At 43.3% G+C, this 23,518-nt stretch overlaps 1 long non-coding RNA gene across 3 annotated transcripts; it reads right to left on the reverse strand.

The window, feature by feature from the left end:
• Positions 1 to 11,426: 11,426 nt before the first annotated feature.
• On the reverse strand, positions 11,427 to 17,439 carry Gm31141. 3 transcript variants are annotated; one of them, XR_379582.2, is made up of 4 exons: positions 17,191 to 17,439; positions 13,536 to 13,664; positions 13,141 to 13,224; positions 11,427 to 12,755 (listed from the first exon to the last, which is right to left on the reverse strand). It is a non-coding gene; the product is annotated as a predicted gene, 31141 (long non-coding RNA). The 3 variants fall into 3 exon arrangements; XR_379581.2 differs by having other exon boundaries at positions 11,427 to 12,751; positions 13,536 to 13,667; XR_379580.2 differs by having other exon boundaries at positions 13,536 to 13,667.
• Positions 17,440 to 23,518: the final 6,079 nt, after the last annotated feature.

Genomic DNA, 23,518 nt, shown 5'->3' on the forward strand with positions numbered 1-23,518 from the left:
ACACTCATACACACACTTCATTTTTTTTTTTACCTTATAAATACCTCTTGAGTAGAGGAAGCCTTGCCATTCTAAGTCTAAAGAGGCCAATCAAGGCAAAACTTGGAGGTAATTGACTTGCCTAAGGTCACAAAGATTCAGAGACTCATCAAAAGTAGAATTTCTATTCATCCAATTGTCCACTCATTCATGCCTTCACTTATCAACTTGATAAATATTAATTGAGCATGCTATGTTTGAATACAAAGACTTGAAACTGTAGTGTGGAAGAAATAAAAATGGATCTTGCCCACAACGCCTGCTGTTTGATAACAGAAAAGATCCCTGTAAATACTCAGCTATATGATACATGACTCCATCAAGTAAATGTGTGTGGTGTCTCAGAGCAAGGAATAGAGAAGTAGTACTAGGGTCTGTTATTTGTATCAGATGATCAGGCAAAGCTGCTGTGCAGAAGTGCTATGTGGGCAGTGATGGGAAAGATAAGTAGGCTTTAGTTACAGATGTATACCCTGTGTGCGAGAGTTTGGCGGGGGCAGGCTGGGTGGCTACCAGATATATCCTGATGTGCAATGTTCCAAATATGGAAAGACTCTTGACAAGTTTCAGAAACTGAAGAAATATCTGTGTAGTCAGTCCGACCTACAATAAAATATACCAACCAGTAAGTCCCATGAAGCTAAGAAAGCCTGTAATAAGCTTTCATCATTTAATGGGTCTACAAACAAGAAGTAGAAAAAAATTCAGAATGTCTCCAAAACTAAAGAGAAAACCAGAACAAACAATAGAAAGGGGAAAGACCCCTCAGATAATAACTGAGGGTCTCTGACTGGTGACAGGATGTCCAGCAAACATGGACAGGGCACTGTGTGGAGAATGGGAGAAATCAGTTGAGATTCCTTTTATTGTAATCTGGCAATCACATTTTAAAATCAAGTAGGAAAATAGGAAAATGATTGCTAAGTATCATCCTGGCTCATCTCAGCACAAGAGCAATGAGCAGACAAGTAACAGGTGGACTGACACTCAAACCGCCTAGTCAGCTAATTTGATTTTGTTTTTAATTCCCCAGGTGATGTTCATCTCAAGTGTACAAAGGACTATTGAGTACCTATCACAAAGAATTTCAAGGAACTTCACATGTCAGATCCTACTGTGAAGTTTCTAAACCCAGAGACAGAAAGATAAGGAGCGTCCACAAAGGATCACTCTGTACAAATCAGAAAGAACCTGGAAGCACTGGCCTCCACAGGAACTGTAAAACGTGGAAGAAATGGAATTCACTTCAAAAATCACGAATGGTTGGTCTGCAGAGATAAATCAGGCAGAAGACTGGCTACACAAGCATGAGGACCTGAATTCAAATCTCATTAACAGCAACCTAAAGGTCAGGTAAGGCTATCATAGACCTGTAACCACCATACTAGAAGAAGGCAGAGACAGAGGACCGCCAAGGTTTGCTGGCTGCCAGAATAGCTCCCGTGTTAAGAGGATAAGAGATGGAAAGTGATACAGTGAACATCATGCCCTCCTCTGTTTTCTCTGTGCACATGAACAGGCTATGCACACACCCATACATGTGTGTAGACACATACACACATGCACATGTGCAACATACACATGCATACACACCTGTACACAAATATACACATATGCATCTTAAGAGGCTTAGTCGAATTGCATATTGTCACGAAGATACTTACAGTCTGATTTTAAAATGTCTATAATTTCTTTTCACCCATGTAGTCATCATTAAAAGGATGCCCTTCAACTAAAAAGAGTTTGCAAACCAAGACAGAGAAAGGGAGTTAGGAAAGCCTTTACTTGACACCATAGCTTGGCTTAGGGAGGCCATAGGATGTCAGCTGTTCAGGAGATCTGGGTTAGGGGGAAGTAAGAAGTTAGAGGCTACAAGAGTCAACTTATGCAAAAACATGGAGTCAAAAGTTTATCCAATGTATCTTATGTTTAGAGAACACTGATTTTTATTCTCTAATTGCCTTTCCAATTCTGCATGTTTAGATCTCTTTGATAAACATGAAAGTCAACTCACCATAATAAGCCAACAGACTGGATATGATGTCCAAAGACAAGGGAAAACAGCAGCTGAGACTGAGTCCTGCCATTCAAATCTGGAGGTCAGAAAAGGAGGGATGGCATCCTGGGCATCTGAAGAGGAAGTTCAGGAAATGGTAGCTGACTGTTCTTGAGATGCTAAAAGAGATGAGGACGGTAATGTTTCTGATTGATTTGGAAGGCCTTTGGAACCTTCAGCTTGCACATTTCCAAAGGAACCGTTTAGGAAGAGGAGGGGGCAGGAGCAAAATTGAAGTCGCGTATGAGGAGATGTGGAGCCAGTGTGTGGACCTCTGTGAGGTCTTGAGGCAAAACAGGAACATGGAGAGACTGGGACGTCAGTAGAGACTTTTTGCCTAGTTTTCCTTTCAAGAAATCTAGGGGAAAGGGTCGGGCTACAGGCCTGCCTAGTGTGCATGGGCCCCAAGTTCCACCCCCAGAGCCAGCCCAGATTCCCTGCGGCAGGAGTTTGTTTATCTGTAGGGCTGCTCCAGCAAGAATGATGAGGAACAGTCTCTGAGGAGAAAGAGCAAGCAGGGCCCTGTTTGAGTGGGCGAGCCCCGCAGCATGTGGGAAGAAGTCCAGTTCCGAGGTGCTCATTTTAACCAAGCCAAGGAGCAGAAGATGAGCCCTGATGAAGATTGCAGGTTTGCTAAAGGGAAGATAATTTTTCAATTTTATCATCATCCGAGAGTGGAGGAAGAAATAGAGGAGGTTTTTGGGAGACAAGACATAAAATATTTTTCTTAGGGAATTGAGGCCATGGGAGAAAAGTGAAGGGCCTGCTGGGCACCACTGAGTGTCCATTTGAGGATGGAGACAAGGAAGTTTTTAAAGTGAGCCAGACACCACTGCTGTGATTCTCTCCCCACATAGAACAGCTCAGGCGCAGGCTGGCCAGTCTGAGTTCAGGGTAGCAGTAGTCTAGACTGATAAATAAGACAGAAGGAGATACAACTGGAAGTGTTCGAAAGGGAGACATGATGGGGCCAGAGTCCAGCTTTATGCAGAGCCAATGAGCTGGTGTTGTGAGAAAATGAGATCGATCCAGAGTCAGGAAATATCCCTACTTTGGGGCCTTGCAATACTCCAGGAAAGAAAGCATCTACTGGGGATGGGAGGATAGCTCGGTTTGGTAAAATTCTTGCTGAGTTGCATATCTAGAGTCTGTGTAAATAATGTCAGATGTGGAAGCCATGCTGATAATCCTAGAGACTGCAAATCCCCAGGGCTCACTGGACTGCCAGCCTAGCCTTGGTAAATTATAAGACAATGAGGAACTCTTTCTCAAAACCAAAATGTATGAAATGGAAACAAAATGTAAATTATGCCAGAAGTGATATACCTGCTATTATTCTCTGCCACTCACCTACATCAGAATACAGTTAGGTGTGCATGCACACATACACATGCACACGCGCACACACACACATGCTGGGTATTTATATAGTATATGGAGGAACAATAGAAGAACATTTGCTGCTCTTAAGAAGTTCAGTGGAACATTTCTTGGTGCTGGCTTTGCAGAGAAGGGCTAAATGTACTGATTCTAGATGCTTACCTTTGTCTTCAGAGTTGGCTCAGGGCTGACTTTCACATTTCTTCCAAGTTAAATATTCTGAGTACCACAAAAGCAAAGGCGTAGGCTGTGTATGAGCTGTGGTTCAAATACTTGGTCTTTTCTTGGGATATGAAGCCTCAGAAAACCTGTATCACCTACACTTGAGGGACACTCTTTGACTAAATGTGTTTCTCAAAATTTGGATGTGCAGTTTGAGTGATCAGAATGTGTGCTTCCCACACAAAAGAAGCCAAGACCACACAAGCCTTATGCAGAAGTCACCTGATTTGTGGCTTGTAGTTCTTTGACTTTGAAACACCCCACATAGGCTCTTGTATTCAAGCACCTCCTCGAGAGATAGAACCTCACTGAAGGAAGTGGGCCACTGGACCTAGCCCTGAGACTTTATATCCTGACCCCCTCTCCCTGTTCACTTCCTGTGTTTTCTGGGTATAGATGCCATGTAGTCAGTCAGACTCCTGTCTCTGCTACTATGACATTGCTGCCATGAAGGACTACCCCTGGAATTAAACAAGCCCTTTCTCCCTTAAGTTGCTTTGGTCAGGGTAGTTTATCACAACCAGGAAAGAAATGACTTCAAACCTTGCTGTGTCGTTACTGTGAAGAAGAAATGCTGTGGATTGCTGATTATCAACTCAAGGGTTATGGTTGACATTTTCATCTAAGTGCTTGTCAAAAACTAATATCTATAATAAACTAATGTTTCTATCCTGTAAGATATAAACATTTAGCTGCATCAACATGTAATTCTTTCCTCCTTTGCAAATATTTAAAGCTTTTTAAAAAATTTATCTGAAGAATGTTGTTGTAGGGATCTATGTCCCATTACCTTTCAACACAGTCTCAGCCCACTGCCCCATTCTCTCCAAAAAATACACTCGGTGACTTCTCCCCTAACACATAGCACCTTTTATAATTAATGTATTTACCTGTATGTCATTTATCATTACATCTCTGTATGATCCCCAGCAGATGAAAGCTACTAAATTAAGAGTGAAAAGCTGGAACCATGGAGGAGATTAATGCATGGGAATAAAGATTTGTGTGTGATTAGGTCACGATGCAATAGTCTTCTACACTAGCATTTGGCCATCTTGTTCACAAGAGTTAGGCAAGTATACCATCCCTGCAGTACAATTGGGTTCCAGAAACGTGAGTGAATTGTTGAGAGACATGTGTCTCAAATAATTTCTAGAAAAAGTATTTCTCTGGAGTTTCTGTTAAGGTTGTTGTTGTTGTTGTTGCTGTTTTCATTGTTGTTGTTGCTGCTGCTGCTGCTGTTTTAACCAACGTGAAGGTTAGTGATCGTGGTCTCTTGTATTTTCCCATCCTTGTTTCATCCTTACTCCAAGAAGTACAAGACAAACTTGAGCTGCTCGGTCATCTAGAATTAAGAGTGCACTTCAGACCAGGGAGTCCCACTTCTTCTCAGAGTGTTCCTGAGGCTCAGTCAACTGAGGGTAAAGCTGAGGTGGCTTTTATTCAAGTTGTGTCCTTGTTAAGCAACTCAGCCTAGATTCCAGTGAACTCATCTGTGTCTCCATTCAACCACAGCTCCCTCCTGCTCAACCATCGCTAACTCAATGCTACTTGGCATCCTCAGGAGCTCAGCTTAGGGAAATGGGATTAAGGAATGGTAGGCAGAAGCCCCCTTACAGATCACAGCCTTTCTGTGACTCCAAGCTGGCCACTGTGTAATTCTGGGTCAACCAGAAGAGCCAAATGGCAGACATGAGACTCCATCACATTTGCCCCTGAAGAACACTTCTGAGCTGTGCTTGATTTCTTCCATCAGGCTGCACAGCAACAGCTGTGAAGCCAGCCTCATTGCCTCCAGATGATAAGACAGCATTGAGAAAGACATTCAGTACAGCAGGTAGCACGCTCCAGAATTGGCTGTGGAAGACACCTTCATGTGATCTAGGGTGAAAGATAGTTTACCTTTTCTGTTTCGAATTGGCATATATTAATTATACAGCATGATGTGTTTTGTCATGGCATTTGCATGCATGTTCATATTTTGAACATATTTACCTCTACCCCCTACTTTCGTCCTCCCCTCTCTCCTCCTCCTCCTCTTCCTAGCTAGTCACCTTTCCACTTCCCTATCTTTTACTGTGACCCTGTGGTTTGCATTAAGGAATGTGTGACTTTATCATGGCTACACCACTGAACCTCCGATAGCAACCATTTGCTCCATGTAAGTCCTTATGAAGGGGTGAAGCCCTGAGCTCCTCCCCTCCAGAGACAGGGTACTGATAGGCCAAATATTTTGAAGATCATATATCAATAGCCACAGCTGTGAGTCCAAGAGTGTGGTATGCCTTCTTTTAATGTGTTCTGTTTGCTTACTTGTTTGCTTTTAATTATGCGATTACTCTGAAATGTTCACATGGTCACATTTATCTCAACCAATCTCCCTTCCTTCTTTCATTCCTTTCTTTTTTCTTTATACATTTATTTATTGAGGACTGAAATTTTGAGAACTAAGTGTATCCCACACCAACAGATATGCAGCCCTGTGTGTTCTTTGGTACCCACACTACAGACGGGCTCTACTTCATCACCAGATGTTCCTCCTTGTGCCTCCGGTTCCAAATTGGAGATTCATTCTTTAGATTAGTCAATGAGGGCTGGAGAGATGGGTCAATGGTTAAAAGCACTTACTGCTCTTCCAACAGTCCTGAGTTCAAATCCCAGCAACCACGTGCTGGCTCACAACCATCTGTAATGAGATCTGACGCCCTCTTCTGGGGTGTATGAAGATAGCTACAGTATACTTACATATAATAAATAAATAAATCTTTAAAAAATTAGTCAATGAAAACAGGCCAATAAGAATCCATATTAATGCAGTCAATGAACCCCTACAAGAATGACTCAGAACACCTTTCACAGCTTAAGACAGGGACAGTAGGTATCCAGCTGGTGCCACTATACCTCTTTCCCCCACTGCCACTGCCTTTGTCCCTGTCATGCACCTTAATTTTCTTACCCTCCTAATCAAGTGCTGTCTGCAGTTTTCAGTGACCCCAGCTAGATGACTCTTTTAGCTTCCATGTTCACTTCTCCCGCACAATTACCCTAATGGCACACACTAGAAAACAGCTGGGGAGTATTAGGGACGTCAGTCTGGGTTTAATTTCATTAAGAGCGACTTGACGATGCTTCACAGATCTGGCCACTAACTACTTGCTGCCAGGGGTGAGGGGAGGAACTGAGGTTTACAGGAAGGGTCTCTGCCTCACTGGGTGAGTGATATGGGAGTGTAGGTGCCAGCTAGTGGGTGGGTCCTCTAAGTGTCATCCACAGTTGGTACCAGCCCAACCTGGCCTCTCCAGCCCTACTGAATCAGTTGAACAGGAGGCATAGGTGATTTGCGTACTTTATGACATTTGAGTCTTCAGGAACCCTGTGAGGAAGGCAGTGATGTCTGCCTCCATCAGCTTCTGGAGAAGTAGCACCAGGCCAGTGTCTTGGGCAGAGTGCTGAGGCGTGATGGGAAGAGAATGTGCACTGTGATGCAGTGATAACTTGCAAGAGAGCCATTCCATTAGCAGGCTGTACACAATTGGAGAGTTGGGTTCACCCCTCAGAACTTCAGTTACTTCATCTGTTCAGTGGATGTTACCATTCATCCCTTGCAAGGTGAGGATAGAGTGAGGTACTGGGTGCTAAATGCCTCCTAAGAAGTGAAAAAGTGAGAGAGGACGGTGGCAGCTCGGGGCGCCCCGGCGGGGGTCAAGGCCCAGGCGCCCAGGACAGCGAGCATCACTCCTGCCCTTTCACATGGCGGGCCTGCGGGACTCGCAGCCAGAGTGACCCTGGGTAGTCACCAACACCGCAGCAGGAAAGGAAACAGACTTAACTGAGGATATCTGAAAACCTTGACAAGTCCCATGTAGATGAAGCAGGAGAGGCAGAGTCAGCTGCCTCTGAGCAAGGCCTGGAAGGTGCTCTGAAGTGCTCTGATAAAACCTTACAGAAAAAAGTGAAGTCGGACTCACATAGTTCCCAAAGAGTGGGAAGACCTTACTGACCTCTCACTGCCCAGGCAAAAAGGATTGGAACTCATTAACTCTTTGTGAACCAGAGATAAATGAAAAGAAGAAAATTGGGGGCTGGAGAGATGGCTCAGCTGTTAAGAGCACTTGACTGCTCTTCCAAAGGTCTTGAGTTCAATTCCCAGCAACCACATGGTGGTTCACAACCATCTGTAATGGGATCTGATGCCCTTGTCTGTTGTGTCTGAAGACAGTGTACTCATATGCATAAAATAAATAAATCTTTTTTTAAAATAAAAAAATGGAAATGAAACAGTGTGAGTAAGACTCTATCTAAACAATGCCTGTGGGATATGCCTAAGTACACTGGATGTTGTGGGACCTCTCCAGACCAGGATGGTGTCTATCCATGAACTGGGTGTCAGCCTCCCTGTCGACATCCAGAACTCTCTCCAGATCATGAGCATCATCTGTCCACTCTGCAGCAAGTTATCCAGGTTCATCTTGATTGATTCCAGCCCCAGGGAAACCTCCCAGAAGAAGAGCAGCCCACTCTTTTTTTTTTTTTGGCAAACCACTCTTTTTTTTTATTAGGTATTTTCCTCGTTTACATTTTCAATGCTATCCCAAAAGTCCACCATACCCACCCCCCCCCCAATCCACTACCCACCCACTCCACCGTTTTGGCCCTGGGGTTCCCCTGTACTGGGGCATATACAGTTTGCAAGTCCAATGGGCCTCTCTTTGCAGTGATGGCCGACTAGGCCATCTTTTGATACATAGAGCAGCCCACTCTAAGGAGCAAGAATTACATAATTACATGTCCCAGTGAATCAACACGTAACAGAAAATTCAGTAGTGGCCCACAACCCACTGCTGATCTTCAGAGATTTCATGTCTGGACACAATTGGTTCCTTTCTAGGCTCTTTGTATCACATGCTTGTGGTTGGCATTGCTACAGATATATTGAAGAAGCCATCATGACAGTGTGTGGTGCCCAATAATATCAATCTTAGGTGAGCCTCTTCCTTCTGGAAGCCCACGAAGGGTTCATACCTAGTTCATTTGCAAGTGATAGTTTCTTCTTTAGAGACCTTTGTAAGTATAAATGTCACCTTGATCTTCATCCCCCTTTGATCCCTGCTTGATCGGAGTCTCTAAATAGCTTTTATGGTTCCCTCCCTCACGGTCAGGGTCTGCTCACATTGAATGGACAGTGACCAGTGGATTCCTGGAGTCTGATCTATGTGATTAACTTAGCTAATGTGTCACCCAAACCCCCCTACCCCCTGACACACACATATACACACACATACACACACACACACACACACACACACACACACACACACACACTACAAAGCATCAATATTTCACATCAGGACCCTGATTTACTAGCCATCTGCTCAGAAGCCTGTCATCTTTAGAAATGATTTCTTTTCTTTCCCCTGACTACATGCCTCTGCCAAGGTGCCAGTGAGTCAAGCCTTGACCTTGAAGGTAAAAAGCCATTCAGGAAACTCATTTCTTAATTGCTTTCATCGTCTACCTGTCAAAGTGGGCAATGGACTCTTTGGTTTTTCTTGCCAGACTTCCAGTGTGTTGGAGATGTGACATTAAGGCAACCACACACACACACACACACACACAGAGAGAGAGAGAGAGAGAGAGAGAGAGAGAGAGAGAGAGAGAGAGAGAGAGAGAGAGAGAGGCATCTCTGGATAACAACTGGGTATTTATTAAGGTTTCACTGTTAGGGTCCTTGTTTCAGCAAACTTTAATTGGAGAGAAGAGGAATTCGTGCGGGATGTTCTTGGAGGGAAAATGCAGAGATGTAATTTTTTAAAAGGTGTGGGTAAGCTAATCTGAGTGAAGGTGAGGAGGTCATGGTGAGGGCTAAACGGCAGTATCTAGGAAGGGCTTTTTTATTATTATTATTCTGAAGTGACTTCCCATGAGGACGCCTGCTTTGTTTCTCTTGTACATGCTTGGCTGCCATGGCCTTCTAACTTCATCCCTCGTCCCTCATCATACCTGATAGAGTCCTTTACTTCGTCCAGAGTTTATCATACTCTGGCCATGATCTCTAAGTCTCAAAAAAAAGCAAAACTTTCCAACGAGAAATCAGACAAGCCCTCTTGGCTTTTGTAAGCCCTTGGGCTGCTTGTGAGTCAGCTGCCCACTTGATCACAGAGAGTGGGTCTCTAGGTGTTGTTCCCTGTACAGTAGAGACTATGTGTGGGACTCATGCACAGTCACTCTTGGGAGGCAGAAATTTGGCATTTTAGGATATATTATTGTAATTCCAGTGTTGTCAGGGACAGAGCAATATATACAAAATTATCTCAGTCCTAAGTGGCCCTTATGAGACTCGCCTATCCCCTGTGACCCCAGGATCCACCAAATATAGCAAGAAGGATGAATGAAGGACAGAAAGCAAACAGTCTCTGGGGAAGGGAGGTACCCCACCTTCCACAGTGTTGCTTCTCTTGTAGCACTAAGCACCCCAGGCCCCTGTTTTGACCTTCAAACCCTATGTGGTATTGACATCCTGCCTCTCAGTCCTCACCTTAACCTTTGACCCTGTAGACCTCTGCCCAGAAATCTGTCTTATAGAGTTTTGGCTTGCAGTTTCTGGTTTCTGATGCTGGCCTCTTGTGACAATTGGCCTCTTTCTCATTCTGAAGGACCAAAATGAGGATAAGATACATGACATTGGTCTGAACTATTCTAGCCAGCACAAGGTTGGCTAGAAGAATGATGCTCATAAAAATAAATGGGCTCTTATAGAAAGACTGAGACTATTGCATCAAGTTGATGGAATAGCAAGTAGCCACAAACATTGCAGGGAAGAAGTTTTAAGAACATATAAATGAAAATAATGTGGATTATTTATATGCATAGATATTATGCTTAAAATAGAAGCTGTATGGATTAAGAGGGAGAGGGTAATGTTTAAGAGAGTTGTTAAGGAGTATGAAGCACAAAGTCTTCATAGTTTTATAAAACCATTCTTAGAATTTGGGGCCATGTTGTTTTGCATTTTCTTTCTAAAAAGTGATAAGAATGATATAAACCCACAGAACAAGCCACCATTGGAGAAGGGAGTTCTTCTACTTACCAAAATACACTTGGACATGTGTAGTGATCTAGAAGACAGCATCCTCCCCTCAAAAAGGAAATTTTATCAGGTGATATTACCAAATGGATCAATAAAGTTCTTTCTAATCTAACCTGCCAAACTAATAATTTAAAGAGTGGAAGGTCGAGGAGCTAAGATAGGGATCAGTGGTGAAGAATGCTTACTGCTCTTGCAGAGGGCCTGAGTTTGGTTCCCAGCATCCAATTTGGAATGTTTACAACCACCTGTAACTGTAGCTCCAGAGTATCTAATACCATCTATTGTTTCTGTAGGCACCTGTAAACACACACACACACAAACACACATACACTGTGTTAGGGTTCTATTGCTATGAAGAGATACTATGACCATGGCAACTCTTATAAAGGAAAACATTTAATTGAAGCTGGTGTACAGTCTAGAGATTTAGTCCATTACGATCATGGCAAGAAGTATGGAAGTATGCAGGCAGACACGGTATTGGAGAGGTATCTGAGAGTTCTACATCTAAATAAGTAAGCAACAGGAAGAGAGAGTGATGCTGGTCCTGGCTTGGGCTTCTGAAACCTCAAAGTCCACCCCCCACCTCCACCCCCGCCCCCAGTGACAAACTTTCTCCAAGACCACACCTATTCTAACAAGGCCACATTTCTTAATAGTGCCCCTTAGTATAACCCTATAGGGGCCATTTTCATTCAAACTAAAACACACACACACACACACACACACACACACACACACACAAAATTGGAAGTAAAATAAATGTTAACAAAGGGTGGGAGGTACCAACCAGAAGTTAAGAAATGAGTGATTTCAATGGTAAAATTGACTATTAACTCATCAGGGTCTAGGATCACCTAGAAGACAAGTCTCTGGGCACATCTCTGAGATTAGTTTGAGTTTCCAGATTATGTTAGTTGAAGTAGAGCAGCCCCCCCACCCCCTGAATGTGCACAGCACCATTCTATAGGCTGGGGTCCTGAGCTGACTAGGAAAAAAAGAAAGAAAAAGAAAGCCAATTGAGGACCAGTGTTTCTCAGCCCCTACCTCCATGCCTCCTCCACCCCATGATGGACTGTACTCTGGAACTGTGAGCCGAGATAAATCCTCCCGTTCTGTCAGGTATCTTGTCCCAGCAAGATAAATGGCCAAGACAGTAGAGGAGGAAGTTATTAAGAAGATTGAGTCTGTAATCTGGACCTTCATTAAGAACCAAAGCTTTCTGGGTATCTGGAAGACAGAGCAGTCTCCCAAGGGATATGTTTGAGGCTTCTGTAGTCCAGAGAACATACACAGGTTTCATCTTGCCTCTGGGAGCGAAAGAAATCCAAATCTTAGGGGTTCATGTGTTAAGGAAGATTGCAAAGCCAAGATGACTAAGGAAGAGGAGGCAGTCATGGAGAGGAGCCTGTCCCTCTGAGCAGATGTCTGTCTTAACTCTTCAGCTGCCAGGAACTAAAGAACCTTCCAGATATGTTCAGCTCCAAAAACAACTACCCGGCAATTCATGGCTGGAAGCATCCCTGCAAAGTAGCTTCCCACAAATTGCTGTGGCTTCTTACAGACAGTTTGCTGTTCCAGTTAGCACAGGGTGGTGTCCCTCTTTATTTTGCATATTATGTTTGCTTACTATCATGCATAGGTGACTAGACTTTTCAGGTAGGCAGTCCTTCTGTTGAAGAAGTTCATGTCAGAAGTCCATGTGTCATCATAGGCTCCTGGTAGAGTAACACCCTGGCCTCAGTTGCTACCCTTTTATATTAGCATCTTGTTAGTGCTTTGAGAACACACAAGTTAGTATACCCAAGGGAAAGCTATCACTCTGTGGATAGCCAAACAAGCATGGGTAGAGATCAAGGGGTCAGATGAGCAAAATGTTGACCCAGGCATACAGCTTCAGTATTTTCTGTCACTCATCTGTACATCTTTCTTAATCCATTCAAACTTTTGGGATATGAGTTCCTCTTCTACCTTATGAAAATAGAACCATTTCAGTCTTTAAGTTATATGAAGTATTACCCAATTCAGTTACTGTTATAAAACCCAGTCCACCAGCTGATTTCTTAACCACAGTCCAACACTAAGCAATCCTAAGGCTCTTTATGCAAATCACACTCTGCATCTTCCTTGTGTCTAGACTTGGTCCTTCCCTGCTCACAGCTGAGGTCTCAGTTCTTGCAATCTCACATCACAGGAATGGGAGGAGGAGTTCCTTGGGAAAAATGTAATATTCCAGTCTGTCAAGCATAACTCCTCTTAGACTTGACCTTCTGGGATCTCCCTGTAGTAGCTTGGCCCTCAGACACCATTGACCTGTGTCCCTTAGACCCATAGTTGAGAACTAGGCAAACATTACCTGGTACTCAGTGTCTTCATTGAGAGGCGGGAAATTGGTCAGGAAACTTGGTAGAATACAGGAGCTATCCTTGCTGCTGTGTCTCTTGTTATTCCAAGAAAATAAATAAATAAATAAATAAATAAATAGGAATTTTAGTTAACATTTTATAGTTCCTCTAACTTGGGGACTGACTAGACATCTTAAAATACAAGCAACAGGAATGGGGAAATACTCAAACCAAACAAAACCACTGAACAAAAACTTAGGATATTCCATTCCAAAGTACAATACATAACAAAGTGACATGTATTCCATGGGCAAGATGTTTGGACAATATTGACCCATGCAAGAAACATTTTAAAGGCTCGGAGAAGTCCTTTGTTAAGGAAGGCTTTGTAAATGATCATACTCACCCTTTCCCACACTGACCCAATAGTACCTAGTCCCATTTGTAGTGGCACCAGTGTTACTTTGTAAAACTGCAGAATTCTCCTGGAGAGGGTTTTCTGTATTAGAGCTGACAGAATAACCACTGCATTCACCTGCTATGAAAAGGAAGCTTTTAGAGAACTGATAAAGGGTTCTACTGAGGATTGAGTTAGTGATGGAACATCAAGGCTAAGCAAAAAAAAAAAAAAAAAAAAAAAAAAAAAACCCTAAAGGCAACCATCATCATTGTTTACTTAAAGTAAAACCAGAAAGGGAGTCATGGTCTCAGTTTCTAGTAGCTCTTATGCAATGTCTAAAGAAAATGCGGATGTGACCACACTAAGGTGTGTTCTAAGCACTCTACCAGGATGCCAGGAAAGTAGAAAGAAGTCCGTGCATGTGCAGGAGCAAGGGAAGGAAAGGCAGATAACACTTTTTTCCATGGGGCAGGAAATCGATGTGTTACTAGAAATGAACATTCAAGAGCAACACAGGAGAGCTTTCTGGTAATCTTGGGGTAAATGTGTAATCATGAAGAAGTCTTGTCCTTGGAGGAGAAAAATGGTAGGTAACAGGTGCTTGGAATGAAGCACCTTGGGCTTGTTTGGGTAGTAGAGGTAAACAACTTAAGACAAACTATATTATTCCTGAAAGAGCATGCATTTATAACTTTAATTTTTTACAAAAGATTCTAAAAGTTGAGAAAGAAAGAATAGGGAGCCTTACTATAAAGGTTTTACATCCTTATATGAACGTGAACTTATAGGCCGATCTCAATTATGAATATAGATATAGAAATTTATGTCTGATTAGTGGTGTTTTAAAAATATACTATCAAACATGGTGAAATCCTAACTAAAGAATAAACAAGCATAACAGTGTATTCACATCTGGCTAAAAAAGTTAAAGACAAAAACATGCCATTGTTATAGATTATGAAGAATCACTTAACAAAACTCTGTATTTACTTAGCTTGTATGTCACTAGCAGACTAAATTTGGGAAATAATACATTCTATGTACAGTAAGCAGCTATTTCCAAATGAAATGGACTTAACAGTTTCACGAACAACATCAGCAATAGCAGAAAAGCCCTCAAATAATTTACACCAACTTCAACATGTTGTGATAACTGATGTGAAAAACAGGGAAAACACTGAAATCCATAAAAGATGGTAGGAGGGCTAGAGAGATGGTTCTAGGGCTCAGTATGTGCTGCGCTTCGATTTGCTTCCCAGCACCCATACTAGGCAGCTCCAGGGGATCTAACCCCCTCTTCTGGCCTCTTTGGGTATCTGCACACACATGGCAGACACTCATAGTCACACAATACAATAAAAATTAAATAAATCTTTTAAAAGATGGTATGAATGAATTCAAAGTTATTCCACACTGCTGTGCCGAGAAACTGAATGTGTGCCCTGTGCTAACAAATTGATCAACAATGCAAAGAGATTTGATCAGAAATCTAGGGAACTGCTTGGAGCTTTACAAACACATTCAAATATTCATGGGAACCCAGAGAAAAGATGCTACAGTATGGGGAAAGAGAATAAAATCCTTCATTGCCTGCCCTGGGCCAACAGGGTATGTGAAGGTAAGTGAATAAGACAGCAGTTTGTCAACAGAGAGATGAGCACCGAGCCCAATTAGGCAAACCTAGAGTGCAAATGCAGAAGTCCTCACACGAGGACTCATGTGTAAGGGTAACAAATGACATCACAGGGCAGAGGGAGCAAACACAGTTTAGAACGTTGAGAGCACAGACACACTTCCACTCATATGGAAAGAAATTGCACCACTGTCTCACACTAAGCATCAATAAATCCTAAGAAAGATTTGATATGATGTAACTGTAGGAAGAGGAAGCCACTGTGTCTTCTGTCAGAAGATATGTAAGGAAACTCATATGACCTGTGTTGAAATGTCACTGCATAACAGAATCTGGGTAGTAAAAAAACATATCCAGTAAAGACTATGAAAACAAACCATGGGCTTGGACAAACTACCCAACAGAAACCTGACAATGCAGATAAAGACACTTCAAGGATTAGGGATGAGGAATTAAAAAGAAAAAAGTGCAGGGGCTGGAGAGATGGCTCACCAAGTGAAGGTGCTTACCACCAAACCTGGCATCCCAAGTTCAATTCCTACAATCTATACTATAGAAAAAAAGACTGACCCCAAAAGAACTGCCTTCTGACTTCTACTCTGTGCCATGGCACACATGCATGTGCATGTAGACACACACACATACACACACATACACACACACACACACACACACACACACACACACTGCACACACATCCCCTCTATAAATGGACTGTAATAAAAATTTAAGTATATAAAAATAATAATGTTTAGTATTATGTATAAGCAGAGCAGCATGAAGTAAGGCTGAGCCAATTGGACTGGCAGATATAAAACGCTTGACAGAGTCAAATACAAGACAGCCACAGGGAAGCACAGACTTGTTAGACACTGCGGGTGACAGTATGGCTTGGTCCTGCTTCTTTAGAGCTGATTTAGAAGCGTCTAGAAAGGTTAGGAGTGTATGTGCTTCACAAAACAATGCTCTGGATTTAGTGTGGGCAAAACAACAGAAGTGTACAACTGTGCTGCAGCAGAGTAGGATAGCAACAGTACAAAAAAACAGTAACCCAGAGCTACAGTCACTATTGTCATGGCTGCTACCTGTCGGGTAGAAAAACCAGCATTGCAATGTATCTGCAGTAAGCTGTCTGGACCTCTCCAGTGTATTAGCTCAGGACTTTTACAGTTAGTCATCTCCTGATGACACTAAAGTATCTTCCCTATTCCATGTCAACCTGTGCCTATAAGCTAAAGCTCAGAGTTGCGTTGATACACAGAGCAAAGTTGAAACCCCGAGTAATGTCTGAATTAATCTTTTAGAGATATAAAATATTGGGTGGGTATGAGAGCTCAGACAATAAGAATGTGCCTTGCAAACATGAGGACTTGACTTTGAACCCCAAAACTCATCAAAATAAGATGGATGTGGCGGTGGGCAGTTGTAAGTCCAGCACTAAGAAGGCTGGACAGGTAGATTCTTAGGGACTCCCTAGCCACCTAGACTTCCCAAAGCATGAGCCCAAGATCAGTGAGAGACCCTCTTTCAAAAAGTAAAGTAGATGCCACCAGATGAATGACAGCCAGCCTTGCTCTGGCCTCCATGTGCACATACACGCATGTGCATCTGTTCACATACAGATGCACCTCTACAACATTAACATACATAAGCATACATACATTCTCACAACAAAAAGCAGAAGGAAGATAGATATCTGTGATAACCAAGTGCTTATAAATTACTAATCTGTCTTTAGAGGCTGTGTGCTCGTACTTGGAGAAAGCCACTTCAAGCGTCAACACAATTCAAATGTGACTCAATACATGCAGATTTTCTGATGGCCAGTGGGTTCCTCTGAGCACCCCGGGTGACACAGCTTTTTTGAACAGTTAGTACTTTTGGCGAGAGCCGCCACTTGGACCAAGCAGCTGTGCTTTCCAGAGGCTCTGCACATCTGTCCAGACTGTGGCACAAAATATGCTTGTCCCAAATTGACCTCATTACTCATTTGTAAATATACAAATGGACAATGGAGAGAAAACTTACCTCCGTGCCCCACGGAGGGACAGCTTGTTACATCGCTCATCCACTCTGCTGTGTGCTTGCATTTCTAGGGAGACCCCAGGGAGCTTCACAAAGGCCAGGCTTAACAAACACCATACCAGCACTTGGGGTGGGGCTTGGATCTAACAAGCCCGGAAGTGAAGGACACTCTTTGTGCCTGCTCTTCGGGGATGATCCATATGTGTCACATGAACGCCTCGTCCAAAGAGCTTGTCCTTTGATGCTGATTTCCTGTTTCCTCTTCTAATGAGCAGCCAAGGTTTCCCTGTGTTCACTGGTCTTTGTGAGCCCTAAATGGTTTCTAGGGAGTCTCTAGTAGCATTAGCTGGTTTGGTAAAGCATTTGGACACCTGCCCAGTTTCCACTTCACCTTCAGAAGAGGAAGAGCCCGGTTGGAAGCCCTCATCAGACTCTTTGCTTCCTGTAGCTTTTATGAAAACCCGAAGGTGGCCTGAGAGGGATGAACATTTTCTATTCAATTTCCAGATCAAGTCTGAGTAACAGGAAATTACCATGGCTCAGACATGAGGCAGGTACAAAAAGGGGGCTGCCTTTTACTTTATTATTGTTATTGTGTGTGGTTATGAGTATGCAAGTGCACTCCCACGTACACACACGTGGAGGGCAGGGGTTAGCTTCATGTATCTTTGCCTGTGGCTCTCCATCTTGTTTTATTAAGACAGGGCCTTTCACTGAACCCGGAGCTTACGTTTCAGCCTCACTAGCATGCCAGCAAGCCTTTGGGATTGGCCTGCCTCTGCTCCACCCCACCCCTGCCAATCCAGGGATCACACTTAGCATCCTATGGATGCTCAGTGTCTGAACCCAGGTCCCACTGATTTCACGGCAAATGGGTGTCCAGTGGGCCATCTCCCTAGTCCCACGCTCTGAATTTCTACTTTTCTCTCTCTTTAAGATGAGATGGGTTCCCAGCACCCATATCAGGCAGCTCACAAATGGCCTCTCTTCTAGGGAATGTGACACCCTCTTCAGGCCTCCAGGGGTACCTGTCACATATGGGGCATATACATACACTGACACATACCTAAAATATCGTCTTAATGAAGAGGACACGCAGTTGGGTGGGTAGAGAAATAGAGACTTCAAATGGGAGCAATCACCAGAGAAAGATGGAGATAATGAAAATATATTGGACAAAATTCTCAAAACAAACAAACAAAACAAAAAACCCTTGAATTTCTAAAAGATAAAATCCAACCCATTAGTATCAAAATGTTCAAAGATAAGCATAGACAAGTCCACTGAAAAGTCACGCCTGTAAGCCACGTGACCAGATATGTGAACAATGTCTCCCTGGGGAAAGAATCTCAAGAGTCCTCAACTGGAAAGCCCTCCAGGTCACACCCTGTTAGTCAGGGTTTCAGTGGCTACAGGGACGTGTGCAAAAGTTGTCAAGGGTAAGGACAAGGTTCGTTTCATCTCTGTTTCTCCAACTGACTAGCTTCATGGTCTTGGGCAATTGACTGTAAACATCAGTTTTCTTAGTGGAAAAATGGGGTGGTACCTTTTAAGATTGTGGTGGAGAATAATTGAGTTCATGCCTACAGAAAGCACAGCACAGAGCCAAACACATGACACGTTCATTAGATGGTAGCCACTGTGATTACCTAGCACTTTGCTGAATATTTTGGGATAAACGGAACTGCATTGTTCTGCTGTTTCTGTCAAAGGTATTTAATTGAAAGAGACAAGGAATGTTCATATGAGATAATTAGCGCACAAAACACTCGCTCTGTCAGCAGCAGCTGCTGAGGTAAGCTATTAGACAGAGAGATGCGAATGATAACGGAACGGCTGGTCTCTGCCTTGCCATTGAAGATGCTTGGCTTGCAAAGAGTTAAAGAAGCTAGAGCTGAGAGCAATGGGAATATGAAGGAAGTCTCACAGCCAAAGGTGACCCTGAACTAGGCCTGGAAGGTTCTGGCAAACAGACAGGTAAAGGAGAGCTGTGACAGGACAGCCTCAGAAGAACACAGGAGGCTGAGACAGATGGGGCAGAGCTGGCCTGTGAGAATGCAGGAGGGAACTCTGGGATGTGGGCATCTCATTGTCTTTGCTGAATCACTCCTATACACCTGCCATGACTCTGCTCAGTGCTGCACCATCCCAGCACCAAACGCCCCAGCTTCTGTCCACTCTACTTCTTCCTTCTGATGTCTTTCCTTTGCCGAAAGTACCTCACTACCTTACCCCTAACCCCTCACAATCTCACAACCTCACCCCTACCACCTCACCAGCTCACTCCTCACATCTCACCCCCCACCCCTCAAACATCACCATCTTGCCCCTCACTCCTCACCACCTCACCCCCTGCACTTCACCACCTCACCTCTAACCTCTCACTACTTCACCCCAACCCCTCACCACCTCACCACCTCACTTCTTTCCAGTACAGTAGAAACTGCCTCCAAGCAGAGAAGCCCTTTGCAGACTTGAAAATAAAAATGGTCCAGACTTTAAAATATCCCAGGTACCAATTCTCAGGGTGGGGTCCTCTTGGATTTAAGTCAGATGAGCACACAGGAAACAGACCCATGCCTATCACAGGCTACTCAGCACTTATCTGCTCAGCACTTATACCCGCCTAATACGAAGCATATCCAAGGTGCCAGCCATTCTTCCTTTATGTGGACAGAGTGGACTTTCTGCTGAGCATTCATCTCCAGTCCTCTTACAGAATTACTTTAACTCTGTTAGACAAACTCACCAAACCCTCATGGAAAATCACGGCATAGGGAAAGCTGCCTACCTCTTGGAAATCTGAATGACCACCCGAGTCTCCTTTAAATGTTCCCTCTAGTTTTCTTTAATTGAGAGCAGAATGTTGATAGAGAATGGGGTGAAGAAGACAACCTGGAGACATCCAAGGAGAGGACCAGGACCAAGGAGGAACCAGGACCAGGCTCTTTTTCTTCATGTACTAAACATAGGGAAGGAGTTTTCATCGTGGCAAACCAGAAAGTGACTTCATTTCTAAATGAGGCTCATCAACACCTGCCTCCCATCATTCTGTAGTGGCCATGTTGGATCAAGCCATAAACATTGGACCTTCTAATTCTCACCAGCAGTGAGGCCTCAGCGTCAACTTGGCCTCAAGTGTGCTAAGCAAGCCCTCTGCACACACAGCCCTAACACGAGTCTTATAAACTATGTTCCTTTTCCCTTGTAAAAAGTCATGAGGCCTTTAAATCAGAATACAATTAATTTGCACAAAGATATGGATCTTGTTGCCTCCAGTTGCCCATGCTGCTCCTGTAACTGGCTGTATACAAGGGAACATACACATGGTAACAATAAAGTCAAAGCTTCATATTGGAAGTGAACCAAAGTGTAAGCATGGGCTTGGGACCCATCTTCAGGCTAAATGGCCCAACTATGATAACAATGGCTCCCTCAGCAGAGGGCCTCGAGAGACCTCCACTGGAAAGTCCTCCAGCTCACAGCATTTGTCGGTGCCATAGATAGTGCCTGCAGGGACTGTGCAATGATTGCATCTGCTACCCCAATCTTGTCCTGACTAAACACCCGGCAATAAGCAGCTTATTATTGGAAGGGTCTGTTGTACCTTACACTTAAAGATGACCCAGCCCATTATGGCAGGGAAGGGAAAGGAATGGATTCTGGACCAGGGAGATAGCTGGTCACCTTATAGCCACAGTTAAAAACCAAAGAGTAAACCAGAAGTGGGGCTGGATTATAAAGTCTCACAGTCCATCCCCAGTGGCCTACATCTTCCAGGAAGGCTCTACCACCTGAAGGTTCTACAACTTTTCTAACCCACACCACCAACTGGGGACCAAGTGTTCAAACAAATGATCCTCCCATGGACAGCTCAGATTCAACCCAAGAATTATTCACTAAGTGACCAGAACTGTGTAATAAAGTCCAGAGCCTCTGAGAAGTTACCAGTAATGAGAGAGACTGGTGTAGTTGTTCTCCACCTTCTTAACATGGCAACCCTTTAACACAGTTCCTCATGTTGTGGGAACCCTCACCCATAAAATGATTTTTTTGCTGCTACTTCATAACTCTAACTTTGGTACTATTGTTAATCATAATGTTAATATCTGATATGCAAGATATCTGATATACAGCCCACTGTGAAAGGATCTTCCATCCCCCAGAGGGTCGCAAGCTACAGGTTGAGAACCACTTGATTGGGGAATGTAGAGAGTTAGTGGCCCTATGATCCTGTCTGATTTTTTTCCATATAAAAGGAGTCCTGTGGCATTCATGAATACATGAATACAAGTGATAGATTAAAAGAATCCCATGATCCATGGCATAGAATCCTTGGGAAATAAGTTCCATGTGCTGATGAATTTGTGTTCATGATGCCAACCAGTGGATTTTGTTGTTGTTGTTGTTTTGCTTTGATTTTGGGGTTGTGTGTGTGTGTGTGTGTGTGTTTCTAGCAGATTCCTAGGGTCACACTTAGAATGATTTATGTTCCTCCTATTTATCTCTATGGATAAGCTTTATGGGAGAAGTCGTGCAGGCAAAGTCCTAAGGCAAAGCCATGACTTGATAAACAATTGAAGTTTTTCATGTGCCCATGCCAAATTAAGGAAGTCTACAGTGCCTATCCAATTGAGTTCTGGGTACACTCTTTAAAAGAGTCTGCTATGTTCTTTGAGGCACTGAATATTATATTAATTCTATTTTCTGCCACTGTGATGAAATACTTTGACAAATGCAACACATGGGAGAAAGGGCTCATTTTTCTCCTGATTCCAGGTCACAGCCATAGATAGCATCATAGTCAAAGCAGCAGAAACTTGAAGTAACTGGTCCCATCACATTCACAGTCAAGAGCAGAGACAAAAGAATTAAGTCACACATGCCCACACTCAGCTCACAATCTCTACTTTTGAACAGTTCAGAATCCTCTGCCTAGGGAATGGTGACACCCACTGGAGGCAAGTCTTTTACCCCAATTAGTGTAATCAAGACAACCTTTACTTCTTTAAAAAAAAAAAACCTTCTTGAAGAATAGGATAGGTGGAATAACAATATGAACTAACCAGTACCCCCCGGAGCTCGTGTCTCTAGCTGCATATATATCAGAAGATGGCCTAGTCGGCCATCAGCGGAAAGAGAGGCCCATTGGTCGTGCAAACTTTATATGCCTCAGTACAGCGGAACGACAGGGCAAAGAAGTGGGAGTGGGGGGGTGGGGGAGTGGATGGGGGAGCATGTGGACTTTTGGGATAGCATTGGAAATGTAACTGAAATAAATACCTAATAAAAGAAAAAAAAGAATACTTAGTATCCACTTGGATATCATTAAGCTATCATGGAAGAACACCTGTTACACTGCTGAAACTTCTATTATGTTCCTATTATTTTAGTCCTGGTTGAACAGTTTAGAGAAACACACCAAAGATATCTCCTTGTTGGCTTACACATCATGACTTTAATCAAAGTATTTCATCACAGCGGCAGAAAATAGAATTAATATAATATTCATTGCCTCAAAGAACAGACTCTTTTAAAGTGTGGACCCAGAACTCAATTGGGTAGGCACTATAGACCTCTTTAATTTGACATGGGCACATGAAAAACTTCAATTGTTTATCAAGTGTCACTTACTTGTGAGCATTTGTCGTTCTCTTGGTGATGGAAGGATAAAAACTAAATAAAATATTGATAGTGATCCCTTGTCCTAAGGAGAGAAAAGACAACTGACTGCAGACCTAGCACATGGTGAAGGGACAGAGGTAGCGGTAAGAGAGGCACAAAATCGAGGCAGGCTCCACTCCTTAGGCGATCTCAAGAATGGTCTTCTTGGAATTCAGAGGAGATGTAAGATTTTCTGATGTGTATTAAAGGCCATTCCAGGCAAAGAGGTTAGAGAGGGCTAAGGCACAGAAACGGGAGTACCCATCTGTACGTTAAATATCAAGCCAAATTTTCCAGAATCATAAAATCTGTGAGGGAGATAAATGGCAAACACGGGCAAGTGGATTCTCATTCGCTGAGACTTTCTGTTGTTAAGGAGGTTAGAGAACTCAGGGAGTGACTTAAGGTGGATAGAGCAGCAGTTGGTTTGTCCATCCTGTGAATATCAGGTGGCATTGTTGTGTGCATCCATGTCACCCAAGACACCCAGGTGACTTTAGACTCCTTTTCCTTTCTCTGTGGCTACCCCTTGCTTCACCCTTCCATATTTTGCAGGCTTTGCTTCTAACATCTCCCAGCTATGCATTCATTCAGATGTCTCTGACTTTGGGCTATGGGAGTCACTTTGACAAAACAAGCTGAGTGATGAAAATGTTGGGGATAGACA

This window comes from Mus musculus, chromosome 9, assembly GCF_000001635.26.
Source record: "Mus musculus strain C57BL/6J chromosome 9, GRCm38.p6 C57BL/6J".
In the NCBI taxonomy this organism is placed as follows: Eukaryota; Metazoa; Chordata; class Mammalia; order Rodentia; family Muridae; genus Mus; species Mus musculus.